This window comes from Callorhinus ursinus, unplaced genomic scaffold (genome assembly GCF_003265705.2).
Source record: "Callorhinus ursinus isolate GAN/ISIS: 27379988/994484 unplaced genomic scaffold, GSC_fseal_2.0 scaffold8, whole genome shotgun sequence".
NCBI classification, from domain to species: Eukaryota; Metazoa; Chordata; class Mammalia; order Carnivora; family Otariidae; genus Callorhinus; species Callorhinus ursinus.
The window spans coordinates 16,459,541-16,476,735 of NW_027397070.1; the positions used below are offsets into that span (position 1 = coordinate 16,459,541).

The 17,195-nt window shown below is 37.4% G+C and overlaps 1 long non-coding RNA gene across 1 annotated transcript in view; it reads left to right on the top strand.

Moving 5' to 3' along the window:
* The window catches only part of LOC141373239 (uncharacterized), a 166,893-nt gene that overhangs the window by 53,326 nt on the left and 96,372 nt on the right, over window positions 1–17,195 (top strand). The window contains exon 2 of the long non-coding RNA XR_012378975.1: window positions 4,725–4,825. This is a non-coding gene — a long non-coding RNA (uncharacterized lncRNA). The remainder of the gene's footprint in view (window positions 1–4,724; window positions 4,826–17,195) is intronic.

Genomic DNA, 17,195 nt, shown 5'->3' on the forward strand with positions numbered 1-17,195 from the left:
ATTAGGAAGTTGTTGCAACAACAGATAACAGGTAAAATATGATGATGGTTTCAGGATGGTATCAGTGAAATAGAAATAGATGGATTATGGGTATATTAGGAATATAGAGTCTACAGTATTTCCTTTGTGATAAAACAATTTTGTAGAGTAGTCAGCTACACCAGACGTTTGGCAAAGGACCTTATGAAAAGAATATTTTGCAAGGTATTTTAATCCAATGTTAATATGTTACCATCAGATTCATCTTCCTCCTAAAATTTATGCTAAGTGGTGTTGTAGTTATCGCTGTGTTTAAGTCACTAGGCTCTGCAAATATGTGTCCGACAGGGTTTCATGGTGTGTAAACAGGATTAACTTGTGAGGTGGTAGAAATTATACCTGCTCTCTTCCCAATGGCTTTAGATGGAATATACTTTCAGGTTGTTTCTCCCTTCCACAGATTCAGTACTTCGAATCCCTGAATATCTAAATAATTATCTTGACATGACTCTTTCAGATATGCTGGTCTAGTTGGTATACTTCGCATGTTATAAACTATAGTCATTTTAAGTTAATGCCTTTAAATTATGAAACCTATAGTATTGTATTATTACTGGCCAAGGCCTTTGTGAGAGGCTGTTATGAGTGCAAAATTTGGTTCAGTTGAGAGGAACATTTGGATGACTTCATAAATATTGATTGAAATACATGCTGGTCTAAGAAAATTACAATTTCCATGGTTTGATCAAATAATGCAGTTCTGCATTTTTTTTTTTTGGTCAAATTTAAGTTTTCCTCAACAGAGAGCATTGGAATGCTCTTCTGTTTAAGTTAAACATGGCATCATATTTAATTGTCCAATTATCTTTTAGTGGCATCTTTACTACAGGAGTATATTATCTTGGGCAAAAACAAGTACGTGTGATAAGCAAACCCTTACAACTAGTCTTTTTATTTTGTTTTATTTTACTAAAATAAAAATAGTAAAAACTACTTTTGGCTAACAGTCTAAATTGTGACAATATATAACCAAATGAGCTCAATGTATATGTGCATGCACACACACTGATAAGTGTATGCATGTGCACATATACACATATGCAAGCCCATGATGTTTAACCATATCATCAGCTAGTGGAATTAAGCTCAACAGAGCTATTATATTTGTAGCCATTGTGCATTGTGTTTTCATTAAGTACAGGCAAATAATGAAATAATTTGGTTTTCTCTAGTTAACCTATGGACTAAATCTTACATTTAACCTGAATATTATGAATGTCTGTGTTTAATTAAGGGCATGACAAATGTATCATTTGTTTTAGGGTTAAAAAGAATAGAAATGTAAAGATGTTAAGTAACTAGGCAGGTCACATTTCTTCTTGTGGTTTGTAATATAAGTGAATAAATTATTGCTGACATTATGCTTTCTGAGACAGGTATTGCAATAGCATGGTTGTCAAGGAATGCTCTTAAATCTTTGAGTTAACTTTTTGTTAATACATGCATTTTGTTTGGATAACAAAACAGAGCTGGAGTGATAAAAAAAAAAAAACCACTATTTTAAAAATACAACTGAAGGTCACTGCTCTGCCCCTCTGGGAGTGGCATGATTTCTCTCCTAAAGTACCTGGACAGTTTTTAACAAGACACCTTGAGAGACCTCTTTATGTTGGAAAGCAAGAGCCCTCCAGGGTATGGTTTGAAGGAGACTGATGGCTGGACTGCTCAGCATAAGAAATAAACTGTTACTTGAAGGTGGGGGTGACCCAGGAGAGAGAAAGAGGGTCAGAAACATAATAGCAGGTAGGGACAGTAGAGAAATACCAAGAGTGAGAAATTCCTAGGAGAGGGATAATTAAAGGTCTGTCCTTATTTTTGTTGTTGCTGTTGGGGGCCATAATCATCTGCATCTTGCTCCATCACACACCCATTTAGCAGTGTCTGCTCTATACACAAATTTCTTGGCTAAATGCTTTTTTGATAAAGGAAAAGGCTGTATGTCTGTGATGGCTGCTGAATACAGAGAAGAGAATAAATATGTTGGGTCAAACACAAATAAGAATTTAGCAAGAGAGGAAATCAGAATTAGAGATAACAGAAGGCACACTTCCAGGTTTGGGGAAAATTCTTTCTAAGGAGATTCTTTTCCCTGGACATGAGACAGAAATTAGAGGAAACCATAAAGCAGGGGATGATGCCTGGATTCTACTTGCCTTGGTTGTTGCTTTGAATCTTCACTTCTTTTGGGGCACCTGGGTGGCTCAGTTGTTAAGCGTCTGCCTTCGGCTCAGGTCATGACCCCAGGACCCTGGGATCGAGCCCCGCATCGGGCTCCCTGCGTGGTGGGAAGCCTGCTTCTCCCCCTGCCTCTCCCCCTGCTTGTGTTCCCTCTCTCACTGTGTCTCTCTCTCTCTGTCAAATAAATAAATAAATAAATAAATAATCTTAATCAATCAATCAATCAATCTTCACTTCTTTTATATTCAAAAAGCTTCAACAGCAGTTTTAAATGTAGAAGGATTTGTTCTAACTCCATTCGTGGAGGTAGGTTGGCATTCCTGGGCTCCTTGCAGCTTGGGAATATAGTAGGGAATCTCTGAGACATTTCAAATATTCAGAAAAACTAACAAAAACTGAAAAGCTTCTCATGATGAGGTGACATGAGCTAACTAATCTGTCAAATATCTCCTCTGTGATAGAATTATATCTACTCAGTTGATAATTGTGTAATGGTATCTCATGCCTATCAGAAGCTCTGATTAGCAGTTAGATGTATTTGATGGAAAAAGGAGGAGAAAACAATTATTAAAAATTTCAATTTATATTTCTGCTCTTTCCTCCTGGGCTGAGGTGAGCCTTCTCATTGTGAAGTCCTCTGTGTTCCTTGGGCAGATAATGAGACTACAGAACTCCAACAGAGACAGAGGTCTGTTAACTCCTAAAGCCAATCCCTTCATAGAAGTCTACTTCACTGTGAAATGGGTGGAAGTGGCTCAGCTGTCTTGTTAACTATAGGCAGCTTCTCAAGGATGTCAGTAAAACTCTCAATAGAAGCATCTACAAATTTATGGTGGTGACTACAGACACAGAGCCCTTGAAGATTTCTCACATCTCCTATTGTGGTTTGAAAAGCAGGCTTTTGAAAAGCAAAAGGACCTGGGATGATCGTTGTCTGCTCCGTCACCAGCAAAAACGATTTGCAGCTGAAACCCAGGATTCGGTCCATCCTGCAGTCCCTGGAAGAATCTTAGTCTAAACCACAGATCTCAGTCAAATCTCCTACTGACTTCCACCCTCCCCACCCCTGGAAAATTGTGCAATATATATTGTCTTTGAATCAGTCCATTTTTTGTTTTGTTTTTCAATTTTCATATTTTAAAACTGTAGTCCAGAATCTGACTTCTTGATCTTTTTTAAGTACAATGTTCACACAGCTATTTTAAACATTAAGAAAGAACTAGAAAGGGCACAGTTGGCCTAGGGAAGATATCTAGTCACAGTTTTCATCAACGAACTTTTGTTGAACACCTGTTATGTGTGGAAATACAAGGTACATAGTGATACTTTTGGGACTAGTTTCCTCTTCTAAAATGTGATGCCCTTGAGAATAAGCATCGTCACCTTTTTATTCCCTGCCTGACATAGTGTTCCATACATGTGAGATGAATGAAGAGGTTTCCTTTTTCTCTCTAAAGACTTAAAATATGAGACCTTGAAGGAAGAGGAGGAGAGGCAAGGTGTTGGAGGATTTGGGGAAAGACTGGTCCCTGGCTCCAGCCAACAACTGAGATCTTGAATCTGAGGAAATATCTTTTCTTTGTGGGTGGACAATTTGTTACCTCATTTGGGATATTTGTGTCAGCTCTCAGAGCTCTTAGAAATGCATCCTGCCAAAATAGAGATTCTTTACTGAATCAGAAATAGTGTTAAATAAGTCATTTATTCTTGTGAGTACCCTAGTTAAGATTATATTTTAATTCAGAGGTGTTTTTTTTTTTCCAATTTCTATGATCTTTTTCAAAACATGTTAATGGAGTTCATGGAGAAAATTCATTTAAAAAGTACTTGAAATCAGCAAATCTGACTTTATCACTAATTAGCAGTGTCTGCCCTGACATCCCATTGGTGGTGTTTTGAGGACCATAACATGTTAAAGTTTTGTTATAAATTTTAAGAGGCTGTATAGGTTCAGATCTTGCATTATAAAACAGTGGTTAAGATCCTGGTACTTGAAGTCAGATCCTGGGTTTGAGTCTTGTTTCTGCCTTGCGTTAATTGTACAACTTTGGGCATGTGACTTAGCCTCTCTCTGAGGCTTCGTTATTTCATTGCCTGATGCCTACTAAGTGCTCAGCAGATACTATTTATAATCACAGTATTATTTTTATTGTATTATGCTGCAACTTATTTTAAAGCAAATTTATTCTATAAAATAATATAAAGAACCCTGTGCTGTCAGTCATTTTCTGGGCAAGGATTTAGGGTTAGTTTTCTTGGGAATGCATTATAAGATGATGAATAGCATGATTTTTTAAAAAAAATGATCTCATAACAAAGAGTAGAAAGTCTTCTATATTAAGAAAAAGAAAGTTATATTAAATTTGTCCAGGTAAGGAATAAACAAAATTCTACCGTGTTACATAAACTGTTCAAACACCATGAATTAACATTCTTTTAGTACATAGGGGATTTTAGGAAAGAAAGAGTTTAGAGTAACAACCAAGTTATTATATATTCCCTTACAGATAAAATATTGAAAACAAGGAAATGAATACAAGCAAGAAAAATCTAGCCTGTGCTGGCTGAAGTGTACAGAACAGCCCTATTTCCTATACTGCCAATTGTGGTAAGTAATGGTTGTGGTAAAGGCAGTGGTCTGTGTGCAGAGCACGAGAGGGAGGAGGGTCAGAGGGAGAAGCAGACTCCCCGCTGAGCAGGAAGCCCGATGTGGGACTCGATCCCAGGACTCCAGGATCATGACCTGAGCCGAAGGCAGTTGCTTAACCAACTGAGCCACCCAGGCGCCCCAAAGAGGACATATTATTGACAAAATTTGAAGACTGTTACTGGGTTGCCATGAGGAGTCTACATAAATGTGTACTCTGAAGTAAAGTCAAAGAGTCCTGTGGAATTATGTGAGATAATGGTGGTCTTAGAGGTCATGGCTCTTTAGTGTGGGAAGCATTAAGGAAAGAATGGAGTTACATTATTATGCAGCAGCTCTGTCAAGTAGAGCAGAGTGTTTTAAGGGATAGTGCCAATTCCTGGAAGATTTGACAAAGTTCTCTGATTTTTATTGAAAAAAATATCTTCCAAACTTCACAAAAGATGAATTTTATTGTATTTAAAAAAAGATTGAACTTGACATATTTAACCAATGTGAAGGTGGTAACTAAAGAGAACTCTCCAGTCAATATTAGGAGACATCATCACCCTTTTAAAATACAAATAACCATTTTGTTTCCTTAATCTCCCTCATTTCTTCTTTGGTCTGCTTCTTAAAGGTGTATGATTCCTATTTTTTCTTCAGAGTCTCTCTATCTTCCTCCTTTCTTCCTTTTATTTCTAGTAATTACATTGTCATTTAAACATTATGCTAAATATTCAAGGCACGACTGGATATAAGAAATTAATAAGACCTGATCTTTGCCCTAAGTTCACGTGTTAGGACAGAAAGATAAGATGATTTGTAATAATATGTGATAAAGGCTATGTGCTTTGGAAACATACAAGAGGTGACATTTGAAGTTCCATAAAGTCTAAATGGGTGTTGAGGAACAGGGCATTTCAGGAATGGGAAATGCACAAAGACTCGGCATGGGGTGTGAAAAATGCATAGTGTCTTGGGAGACCCATAAGTCATTTTGTGTGTTTGGAATATAGAATGTATGTTGAAATGTGCAGCAGCTGAAGCTAGATAAGTGGGTAACTAATCATTTTGTATTTTATTCTGCAGGTAGCGCAGAGTAATAAGAGGTTTTTAAGCACTCAGTGGGCTATCTCATTTCTTTTCATGGCTTAACCAGCATCCCTAAATTAGCTATTCCCAAATCTTAATCTGCAGTTCTGACTTTGTTCCTTAGTATCATAATCATATTTGAAACTGTTGACTTATTATTATCCTGCTGTTACTCAAATGAGTCCACTTCAAAAGAACTTACTTTCCTCCTTTAAATTTTTCCTCCATTTGTGGTCCCTTCCTTGTTTCATGTTGCCGTTTCTCTCAAGTCAGCCAGGCTGAACATCTCAGTGCCACTTTTACCTGCCCTCTTTATTTCAATTTCCTGGTAGTCTTCTGTTCACCAAATCCTACCAGTTTTGCTCCCAAGCACCTCACACCCATTTCTCCATTTCTGTTCCCACTGCCACTTCTATAGGGCTCAGACTCTCATTCCTTCTCATCCAGACTTTTTCAATGGACTTTTAAATGATTTGGTTATTTTCTTTTTCATTTCCAGTCCATTTCAAATATAATGACATCAGAATTTTCTCACAGAAATGGAGGTCTCATCTTATAATTCCTATGCTCAAGGGGCGCCTGGGTGGCTCAGTCATTAAGCATTAAGTGTCTCTCTTCGGCTCAGGTCATGGTCCCAGGGTCCTGGGATCAAGCCCTACATCGGGCTCCCTGCTCCACGGGAAGCCTGCTTCTCCCTCTCCCTCTGTTGCCACTCTGCCTACTTGTGCTCGCTCGCTGTCTGTCAAATAAATAAATAAAGTCTTCAAAAAAATAATGTCTATGCTCAAAAACATTTAATGGTTCTTCACGTACAGAATAAAGTACTGATTCCTTAGGGCCACAATGCAGGGTCCATGATCATCATCTGTGTTCTTTCTTTTAAAAAATATCTCCTTCCTTTTTCCTTCTTCTTTTGGTAATCTCTTTCCTAATAAATATTCCTTGTCAGAAATCATCATTCTTAGGTCCACCATAATGCTTTATGCTTAACTGACTGTGCCACCCAAGTGCCCCTCCCCCATCACTTTTGCCATAGTCTGTTTGTTAGAATCAACATCACTACATTCAGCCCACACTCAAGGAGAGTGAATTACACAAGGTCATAAATGCCAGATGGCTGGTATCACACAGAGCATTTATATTTTTAGTCTTTACCTCTGTGTCTAATGATTTAGGCATTGCAGGTCTTTCATAATTATCTGGTGAACTGGATGAAAAACACTATTCCAGTTTGCAACTCAAATTCTATGTTAATAATTTCAGTTAATAATATTTTATTAGAATCAGTCAACTCCTTTGGAATTTTTTATGTAATAAAAAATGAGGGAAAATAATGGAAAGATAATAAGGGATTCGGTTGGGAGCTCACCAAATGAAACCCTCTCATTTCATTTGGTCAAGAATGGCTACAACCTGCTAGATAGGGAGGGACACAGGATAGTGTGAGGGAAATTACCCCATGATACCATTTTCTTGAATTTCACTTGAGGTCAACAATAAAATACATACTGGAATCAGTTCCAGGTAATTTCTTTCTTTTTTTTTTATATTTTATTTTATTATGTTCTGTTAATCACCATACATTACATCATTAGTTTTTGATGTAGTGTTCCATGATTCATTGTTTGCGTATAACACCCAGTGCTCCATGCAGTACGTGCCCTCTTTAATACCCATCACTGGGCTAACCCATCCCCTCACCTCCCTAGAACCCTCAGTTTGTTTCTCAGAGTCCATAGTCTCTCATGGTTCATCTTCTAATTTTTTCAATATTTTGGTTATTTGGTTTCTTAATTTTATGTAATTGTGTGTTTCTTTAAACATTTTAAAATTTAAGGCATTGCTAGGTTTAAAATGATATTTCTCTATAAGGTATAAATTTGAGGTATTGATAGTTTTGAAATTTAATACTGCTTATTAAAAGTTTCAGAAATAATGCACTTTTTTACATTAGTTTAAAATAGTTAACTTTTTATGTCATCTTTATAAGCTAAAGATTATTTTGATAGGTATTATAGGCCCAATTCTTGTGGCCTATTATTGTATTATAGCTACCTCATTTTATAATTCAGAAATATTATACTTTGACTCTAACGAATTATTTTTATATGCCTTTTCAATGTTATAAACAGATTAAAAGAGCATAATGTGAAGAAGAGAATAAATTCTTTTAGAAATATTCCTGGTTTCACTTAGGTTTTATTCATTACTTAGTTCAAAATAACCTCAGCTTGATCTTTTTTATGTATGTATTATCTATTTTTGAGATGTTTGAGACCAAAAGAATAAAGCTGAAGTTCTCAGGAGCAGCCAAATAATTGCATTTTGAATTTATAAAATCATTTCTTTTTAAGCCAACAATAGTGATGAAACATTTGCATTTGAACCTGGAACATATAAATTTGAAAGTTTGTAATGAATAAAATTGTGAATTAAATGAAGAGAAATATTACTCTTTTAAAAAAACTTTAATGGAACCATTAAATATGGATTATAAACCAATTTATTTTTCAAGCAACACATTATCAACTTTTTCAGATCCTTACAAATTTGTTCAGATATTTCCTTCCCTAAACTTCTCTCATCTTCAGGTGTGATTTTAAATTTTATTTTATTTTATTTATTTATTTCAGAGAGAGAGAGAATGAGAGATAGAAAGCACGAGAGGGAAGAGGGTCAGAGGGAGAAGCAGACTCCCCGCCGAGCAGGGAGCCCGATGCGGGACTCGATCCAGGGACTCCAGGATCATGACCTGAGCCGAAGGCAGTCGCTTAACCAACTGAGCCACCCAGGCGCCCCTTCAGGTGTGATTTTAAATGCATGTTTTCAGTTCTCTTTAAATATATTATCAAGTCCTATAACCAAGCCCAGTTGTATATATTTACACTTTGTACCTCTTCCTCAATTTGGCTTAATGATCAAGCCCATTTAGAATTTAAGAATTTGGAATATAGGATAAAAATGGATTTTAAACTGGTTACAGGTAATGCCAATTTTACCACATTGTCACCTGTTTTCTCCATAATAAGAAATTAAGCACAATGTCAAATATGAACTAAATTTGATGCTTCTTATAAGAAAGTGGATTTTTTCCCTAAATATTAATGATTATATGGGCACTAAATTTTTCAGTACTGCCTTTGAGATATGTTTGATTACACATTACGTTTTGAAGAAAAATAAGAAAAAAACTATTGATTATTTTTGAGATAGTTATAATAAAAAAAGAATACCCACAGAAATCCATATTGATTTCCCCAACTGAATTGACAGTTCAGTTGTTCAAGTTGACAAAATTAGCTAAAAGTATAGAACATATAAGAAATGCAAAGCTTCAAAAACAAACAGTATTTTTTTTTTTTTTGACTAATGGCTAGTTTGTCTTTTTCATTCTAAGAAGACATAAACTGATTAATGGTTTTGACATTTAATTCAGATTTATTTTAAGGTTAGGTAAGTATATTAAAGCAGTATAAAACTTGACAAAATAATTCTGCCATCCTCCAATTTTAAACTATCAAATTGATTTTATAGTCTAGTGAGTTATAACATGGAAAGAATAACTGTAAACTGAATAGATATTAATGGGAGATAAGAAGAAAAGGTAATACCATGGTAAGACTATAAACTATTTATCATATTTCAGACTGTTTCCCTGTGGGAGTTATACTGTTTGGAATATGATTATTAGTGATTCTAACCTTTACTTTTCCATAAGAATTTTGTTATGGCATGTGTTCATATGTGTATACATATTGGAAATGTGTAAGTCGCTAAAGAGTGTACAGTTGACATCACAAAGTTCACAGACATGGAGATAAGTCATCCAAAAGGCCCTTCTCTGGTGGTAACTTGTTCTTATGAACTATGTATCAAAAGAATGTGGTAACTCAGTCCCAATTACTAGTTATGTGATCTTGGACACATTTCCTTAGAATCTCTAAGCCTGTTTCACATCTGTTAAAGACCTGTAATCCTAACTTATCTCTTAGGGTAGTTGTGGGGAGTTAATAAAAATAATACATGCATTGTGACTAGCATAGTGCCTGGCAAATGTAGGCATTCACTAAATGTTTGTCATTATGAATCCTTTCTTCCACAGTTTTTATTTAGCCCTTATATATGCCTCGCAGTACTCTAAGGTCTGGGTATACAACAGTGAACAAAACAGATGAATGGGAAAGTAAAAAGTATACACATAACCAAAATTACTTAAGTAAAATAAATGGTGGATTAGATAATGATAAGTACTAGGAGAAAATAGGTCAGAGAAGAGAATTAGGAAGTACACTGAGAAAGAGTTTGTAATTTTGAATAGTTTGGCTAGAGAAGGCATCACTGAAATGATGACATTTTAGTAAAGACCTGAAAGAGGGAGGGAATAAGCCATGGGATTTCTGGAAGAAGAGCAGTCCAAGGGGAGGGATTGGGCAAGTACAAAGGCCCTGAGGTGGCAACAATTAGGAATCTCTATGGAGTGCACAAGGTCAGAAGATTAAGGGAGGAGATAATGAAGTAATGGGGGCCAGATGGTGTGGGTCTAGAAGGAGGCTACTAAGACTTTGACTTTTTCTTTGAGAGATTTAGGAAGCCATTGGAGGGTTTTGAATAGAGATGTGACCTAATCTGACCTATGATTCACAGGGTCACTCTGGCTGCTGTCTTGAGACCAGCCTGAAGGGATATGGGCTTGAAGTCAATTTAGGTGAGAGATGGTACCTTGAAGGTGATGATAGCAGTGGAGGTTGTGAACTGTGTCGGGTAATTGATATATATTGAATGTTAAGACAACAGGTTTTGTTAGAGGATCAGGTTAAGAGTGTGTGAAAGAAGGGTCAAAGATGACCCAAGTTTTGGGGCCCGAGCAACTAGGGTGGCATTACTGAGAAGGAAAAGATTGAAAGAATGTATGAGCAGGGAAGATCAGAATTTCAATTTGGCATATGTTATGTTTGTGAATTTTATTAGATATTCAAATGGAGTTGTGGAAATGTAGTTGGATTAATTATACTGGAATTCAAGAGAAAGATGTGGGGTGGTAGTAAAATCTTAAGAGTCTTAGGCATGCAGATGGTTTCTAAAGCCAGGAGACTGAGCGAGATATTCAAGGGAGTGAAGTGAATGAAGTAGAAAGGATGAACCAGCAAAGAAAATTGAGGGTGAGGATACTGAGATAGGACAAAACAAAACAAAAAACAAGATGCATGATATTCTAGAAGCCAGGGGAGGAGAAGTCAGTGAAATGTAATGAGTCAAGTGAGCAGAGGACCAAGAATTAACCATTATATTCTACAACACAGAGGTCATTGGTTACCTTTTCATTAACCAAAGCCTAAAGTTTCCTGATTGATTCTGCCCTCATAGAGTGCTGTCATCATCTTTATCTGAACCATTTTTTGATCTGCTGTTTTTTTCTGCTGCTGGGCTCCTGTTCATCACCTCTCACTATTCTCATACAGATTTTGATTCTATTATAAATGAACTTTCCTGTATTGTCATTGTGTCATGGAATTCTTTCTTCACATCCTGGTGCCTTTCTCTACATGGGTTTATAATAGCCATTGTGAGTGGAGACCGCCCCCCCCCAACTCTGCCTTTGAAGTTCCCTATGATTGTTCTGAAGTATTAGCATTGTTTTAAGGCCACCCGCTGCTTCTCAGTACTTTTTTTTTTTTTAATCTTTAAGCAAAACCCTTTTCTCTTTTGGTGCTAATATCATGCATCTAATTCCCATGCTCTGCACCACCTCAGTGCCATTAATCTCCTGGCATTACAACTGCTACCCACAGTTACTGGATATTTTGGTGGAGTCAGTCTCAGGCAACTTGAATCATTACAAATAGTACACTGGAAGAGCTCATAGTTTGTCACGTGTTTATTACATCATATGTATATCCCTCATTGTGTCTAAAAAAAAAAAAGCAACATTCATTTATATTTATATACACTTCTGTGACTTTTAAAAACAGACACATCTCATTAACTTTAAAAATACACATTTCATTGAGAGCAGATGTAGGGACCATGAATACTTGATACATTGTAAAAGAAAATTCAGTTTAGTTCTCTAAAACTATACTAAGTACCAAATATGTGCTAAAGCTTAAATTGGGTGGTAAAGGATCAGAATGAGTAAGACAGTGTTACTGCCCTCAGGGAACATGTGGGTGGTATATGTATATGTGTGTGTGTGTGTGTGTTTGTGTGTGTATGTGTTGTGTTGTGTTGTGGGCTACACAGCACTGAGATAGGCAAGAGACAAACATATTGTCAAAATCTTATACTCATGTGTGCTAAGTGCATCAAGAGCTCAGGTGATCTAAGTGATTAAAGGCATGACAGTTACTTTAATTTTGACCTGTCTTTGTGGGCTACTTCAATACCTGACAACTTAGCTATCTTTAACTCTGGCTCCTCTCTGTTCCTGGCAGTAATTGAGAATCAGGTGAATGGCCTAGATGTGGAGGTGGTCTCACTGTGGTCTCACTGCCCCAAACAATGGGTTCCTGCAGTTTGATAGACACAGTGGCTGGGAGAAAGGAGAGGGGGAAAGGGCTAGGAGTGGGAAAGTACTGAGTGTTTGAGGGAGAAAATGTATCTTAAAATTTCCTTCCTCTTCCCCACATAGAGTTTTCAACCATAAAGAGAAGAGCCTGAGGAAGAGCTCAGTAGAAGGTTGCAGTGAGAGAGGACTCTGAATAGAAGCAGCTGTTAGGGACTGTAGGTGTGTATAGGAACATGGCAGGTCTTGGAGGGGAGGGTGGTCCTGAGTCTTTCACTATAGTCCCTTCAGAGACTGCAGTGCATTGGCTGTTCACCATGTCTGGGTGGGGAAAGATTTCCCCTATGAGGCCTGCCAGGTAAAGCCTTTGTATTTGTCTGTGGTTGGTCCTGTAAGCACACACAGATTTTTGGTCAGGAGCTAGACTCTTCTAAGTGTTACAGTAGAAATAAGCCTGGGATGCTAAGGGATGTAGATGAGAAGAAATTTATTGAGTCTGAGTGTGGGGCAGGGGAGATATCAGAGAAGCTTTCCTGGAGACTGTGAAGCTTGAGCTGATCTAAATGATAAATAGGTATTGGGCCCGTCTTCTATGAGAAGCATATTCTGAGCTAAGACAGACATATGAGCAAAAACATGGAGGCATGACATAAAGTGTGCTTAAAGATGACAAATTTTTGTGGTAACAAATTACCACAACCTACTGGCTTAAAATAGCACAAATGTATTCTCTTAGAGTTCTGACTGTCAAAGCCTAAAATAAAGGTGTCAGCAGGGCTATATGTCCTCTGGAGACATCAGAAAGCAGAAGCTGCTTTCTCCAGCTTCTAGAGCATTCCCACATTCCTTGGCTTGTGGCCCCTCCCTCAGTCTTTAGCAGCTTAGCATGCTCTCTGCTCTCTGGTTCAGTTCTAAGATTTTCCCTTTCTGACTGTAATCTTCTTGCCTCTTTCTCTCCCCTTGTGTTCACATTGGGCCCATCTGGATAAACCAGAATAATCTCCCCATTTCGAAATGCTTAAACTTACGTCTTGCAAAATCCTTTTCTTCCATGGAAATTAACGTTTTGATGGTCTTTTATTTAACCCACTGGTTAAGGAGGGTTCTCTGTCTTAAATCGTACAAGGCAAACACATGACACCTGACACTGGAATAATGAAATGGACATCAGTTTACTGGTCATATATATTCATAGCTGAGGACACTGCATATCATGTAGGGGATGGTGTATATAGTGCAGGGGGCTGCACCTGGGAATACAGTGACCAAGTGGGGGCTGTGGGAGGCAGGATTTTGGGTTGGGTTCCCGTGAGTGCATGATTCCCATCAGAGAAGAGAATTGCCTTGTTTGAATAATTTTGTGGACTGCAGGGAACTGAAACCCACTACACAGGGAGAAGCAGTCACTGTGCCTGGTGCCCCTGATCAGGAGGGTTGTTTAGCTAGGGAACTTTACCTGCAGGAGCCAAGTGGATAGGAGACTTGGAGTTGGGCTATTTGAGGCCCTCCCAATATTATTAGGTCTCAAGGCAGTACCTAATACTGAATCTTAATCTCAGGCCTTACACCATAGGTGACATATTCACTGGTTCTGGGGATTAGGATGTGGGCATTTTGGGGAGTCATTATTCAACGTAGCACAACAATTCATTGAGTTTTGCTGGATAATAAATATACAGTTTGGAGGTGAGAGAGAAATGGAAGGAGATGAATTTAGAATAGTTGCTAGAACTTAGGCTATATCTACTGAAGTTACAAAGCTGAAGTACTTATGATTCTATCCTGATAATGATGATGATGATAATAGCAACTAAAAGATCAGCTTACATTTATGGGGCACCTGGGTGGCTCAGTCATTTGAGCCTCCAACTCTTGATTTTGGCTTGGGTCATGATCTCAGGGTTGTGGGACTGAGCCCCAGGTTGGGCAATGCACTCAGATGGAGTCTGCTTGAGATTCTCTCTCTCCCTTTGCCCCTCCCCCCCTTCATGCTCTCTCTCTAAAAAAAAAAAAAAATGAAATCTTAAAAAAATAAAATATCAGCTTACATTTAGAGGACACATATCACATGTGCACTATGCTAAGCACTTGACCTATATTTGCTACTTTAATTATCATTAGGACACTGTGAGGTACATCTCCATTTTACCGATGGAGGTTTAGAATTATGTAATTTACTCAGAATCATACAGTCCTAAAGTGATGAGCTGTAGCTCTGACCCAGATAGTCAGCATCAATATGCTATAGTATCATGCCATAGAGTTAGCTCTTTATCACACTAGTGATGGGGGAAGGGTACATGATTCAAGGGTCCTGGAGCAGGGCACGACATGAATAGGCATTAAAGTCTGTAAGCTTGACAGGTATCATCTATGTATGGAGAGGAATGGTTTAGGGGTCAGTTAGTGAAAGGCGCTAAGCTGTTGAGGATAGTCCTGGCCATCATTCTTTCCTGAAGTGATCAGTCTTGTTCTCTGATTCCCACCCGAAACAAAAGATTTAGCTTGAATTTGGAACATTTGTTGGTCAATTTTTCTTGCTTTACCAGTGGATGATATTACTGTTCATTAGTGGTTAGTATGCATGCACGATGTCTTCTCTTCTGTTACTTGTCCCTATGATTGAAGCACTTTTCCGTGACTTGTATGTGAAACACAGAATGGAGGGTGTAGATACAGAAAGCCTCTCTTGGCTTGTTCTCTAATGCCATATTGGGGACACAGTGTTTACTCAGCTGTTACTGAAATGGTATTTTGTTTCCCATTCCAGTATTGTTCCCAGTGAACACAGCTTTAGGATTGGATTCCTTGTGGAGTGGGGTGAATGATTACATTCAAGCCCCCCAGTCCCCACACTACACCCCTCAGGTGACTCTTAAAGGCAGAGTATGTTTTGTATAAGAATAATGGTTTGGAACCTGTGTAGTATGCAAATAGGAGAATGTTCAAATTGCTTCTCTCCTAGGCCTTTGGTATTTTTGGGTACTATAATTGTGCATTCACCACCTGAGAGGCTACAAAGGGAAACAGTGATGTTGGGTGAATGAACATTTTAGTACAAAAATAGAAACAACAGGCAACTTATCTCAAAATCCAGAGATCACCTTTGTTAGGAAGTTAATAGGAGTCTGAGATACATTTTCTAATTGTCAGCATATTCCATATGACATTAATAGCATTATTCTGAAAGTCAAGGTCATATCACATTAGTTTTAACCTACTCTATGCAGAAAGTATTCAGGAAAAGTAAATACTATCTTAATGGATATTTGTTCTTTTTTCTAGGATAGATTACAATAATAGCCTGGCATTAATTTGACTTTCTACTTTGAACTGCTATTGTTAAATCTCTTAAAACATCTTTTGTTATATGTAGTAAAACATTTAATAAACATTAAAAAAAAGACAAGATGGGAAACAAAATATGAAATAAAATCAGTATAAGATTTAGGTCCTATACCAAGGTCAGGGACAAAGTTCTGTTCAGTAGAATTCAAGTTATTTTTATAGTACTGTCCTATAATTTGTGAAATGTGTATGTGTTCCTAAGAAACTTCATATGCAGCACCAAACAAATGCTTTAGAATTGGAGGACAATGTTCATGAAAAAAAAATTGAATTAACAACAAATAAGTTTTAATATTTTTTAAAGCAAGTAACTTGAAAAGGAAGGTTATGACCTTGTGTAAAATTATGTATGTGAGAAACATCTTAATATGTGAACATATTTAGCTACTACTTAGCTGGTATTTTTAAAATAAAAACACTCAATTTTGATTTCATGTGCTTTTTTTAATAAAGGGGATTAAGAAAAATATGGTAGAAGTTAAGGCAATGAAAAATATGCATTTGTCTATTTGCTGCAGTTTGTTTCTGGGTACTTTAACGGAAGTTAACAAAAATATAAAAAAAAATAAACACAAGGAAGTGACAAGGTCTTGCAACACAGCAACTAACCAGTGACCATTAAGAGACCACATTTGGCTTCTCTGCAACTGTCCTGACCTGAATGAATTTCAGAATTGCACTTTTATAATGGTGCCATTTTTATGAAGGTAAAAGTTGCATAACCTGACATCCAAAAGTAAGTGAATGTAACAATTTTTTATATGTGAACACACCCTCAGTTTCATCATATTCATGAAAAGAAGAGAAAGAACACTGGGCTAAAAAGGTGGCAGCCCTTGTTTATAAGTATTTGGACTACAGAAAAAATATAGGAGACAGGATGTAAAGTCACTGACATGATTCCCAACTCCTGGTGTTCATAACCTGTGTGAGTCCCTCCCCTTGAATATGGATGGGACCTGTGACTTGCTTCTAATTAACAGCATACACAAATGCGATAGGATATGTGTGATCATGTTACATAAGATGTAGCACTGGTCTTGCTGGAGTCACTCACTCCTTTGTTAATTATGAGGAAGAAAGTCACCATGTTGTGGGTTGCCTATGTTGAAAGACCCGTGTAGGAAGGAACTGAGGATGGCTTTAGAAGCTGAAGGTGGTCTCTGGTCAATAGCCAGCAGGACTAAAGCCCTCAATCCCACAACTGCAAGAAACTGAATTCTGCAAAAAGTGGATCATTCACTGGTTGAGTCATTTATGTGACACCACAGCTCCTGCCAACACCTTGATCCCAGCTGGTAAGACTCTACTCAGAGGACCCAGATAAGACATGCCCAGACCCTGACCCACAGAAATGGCATAAATGTGTGTTGTTTTAACCTGTTAAGTTTGCTAACCTAATATATG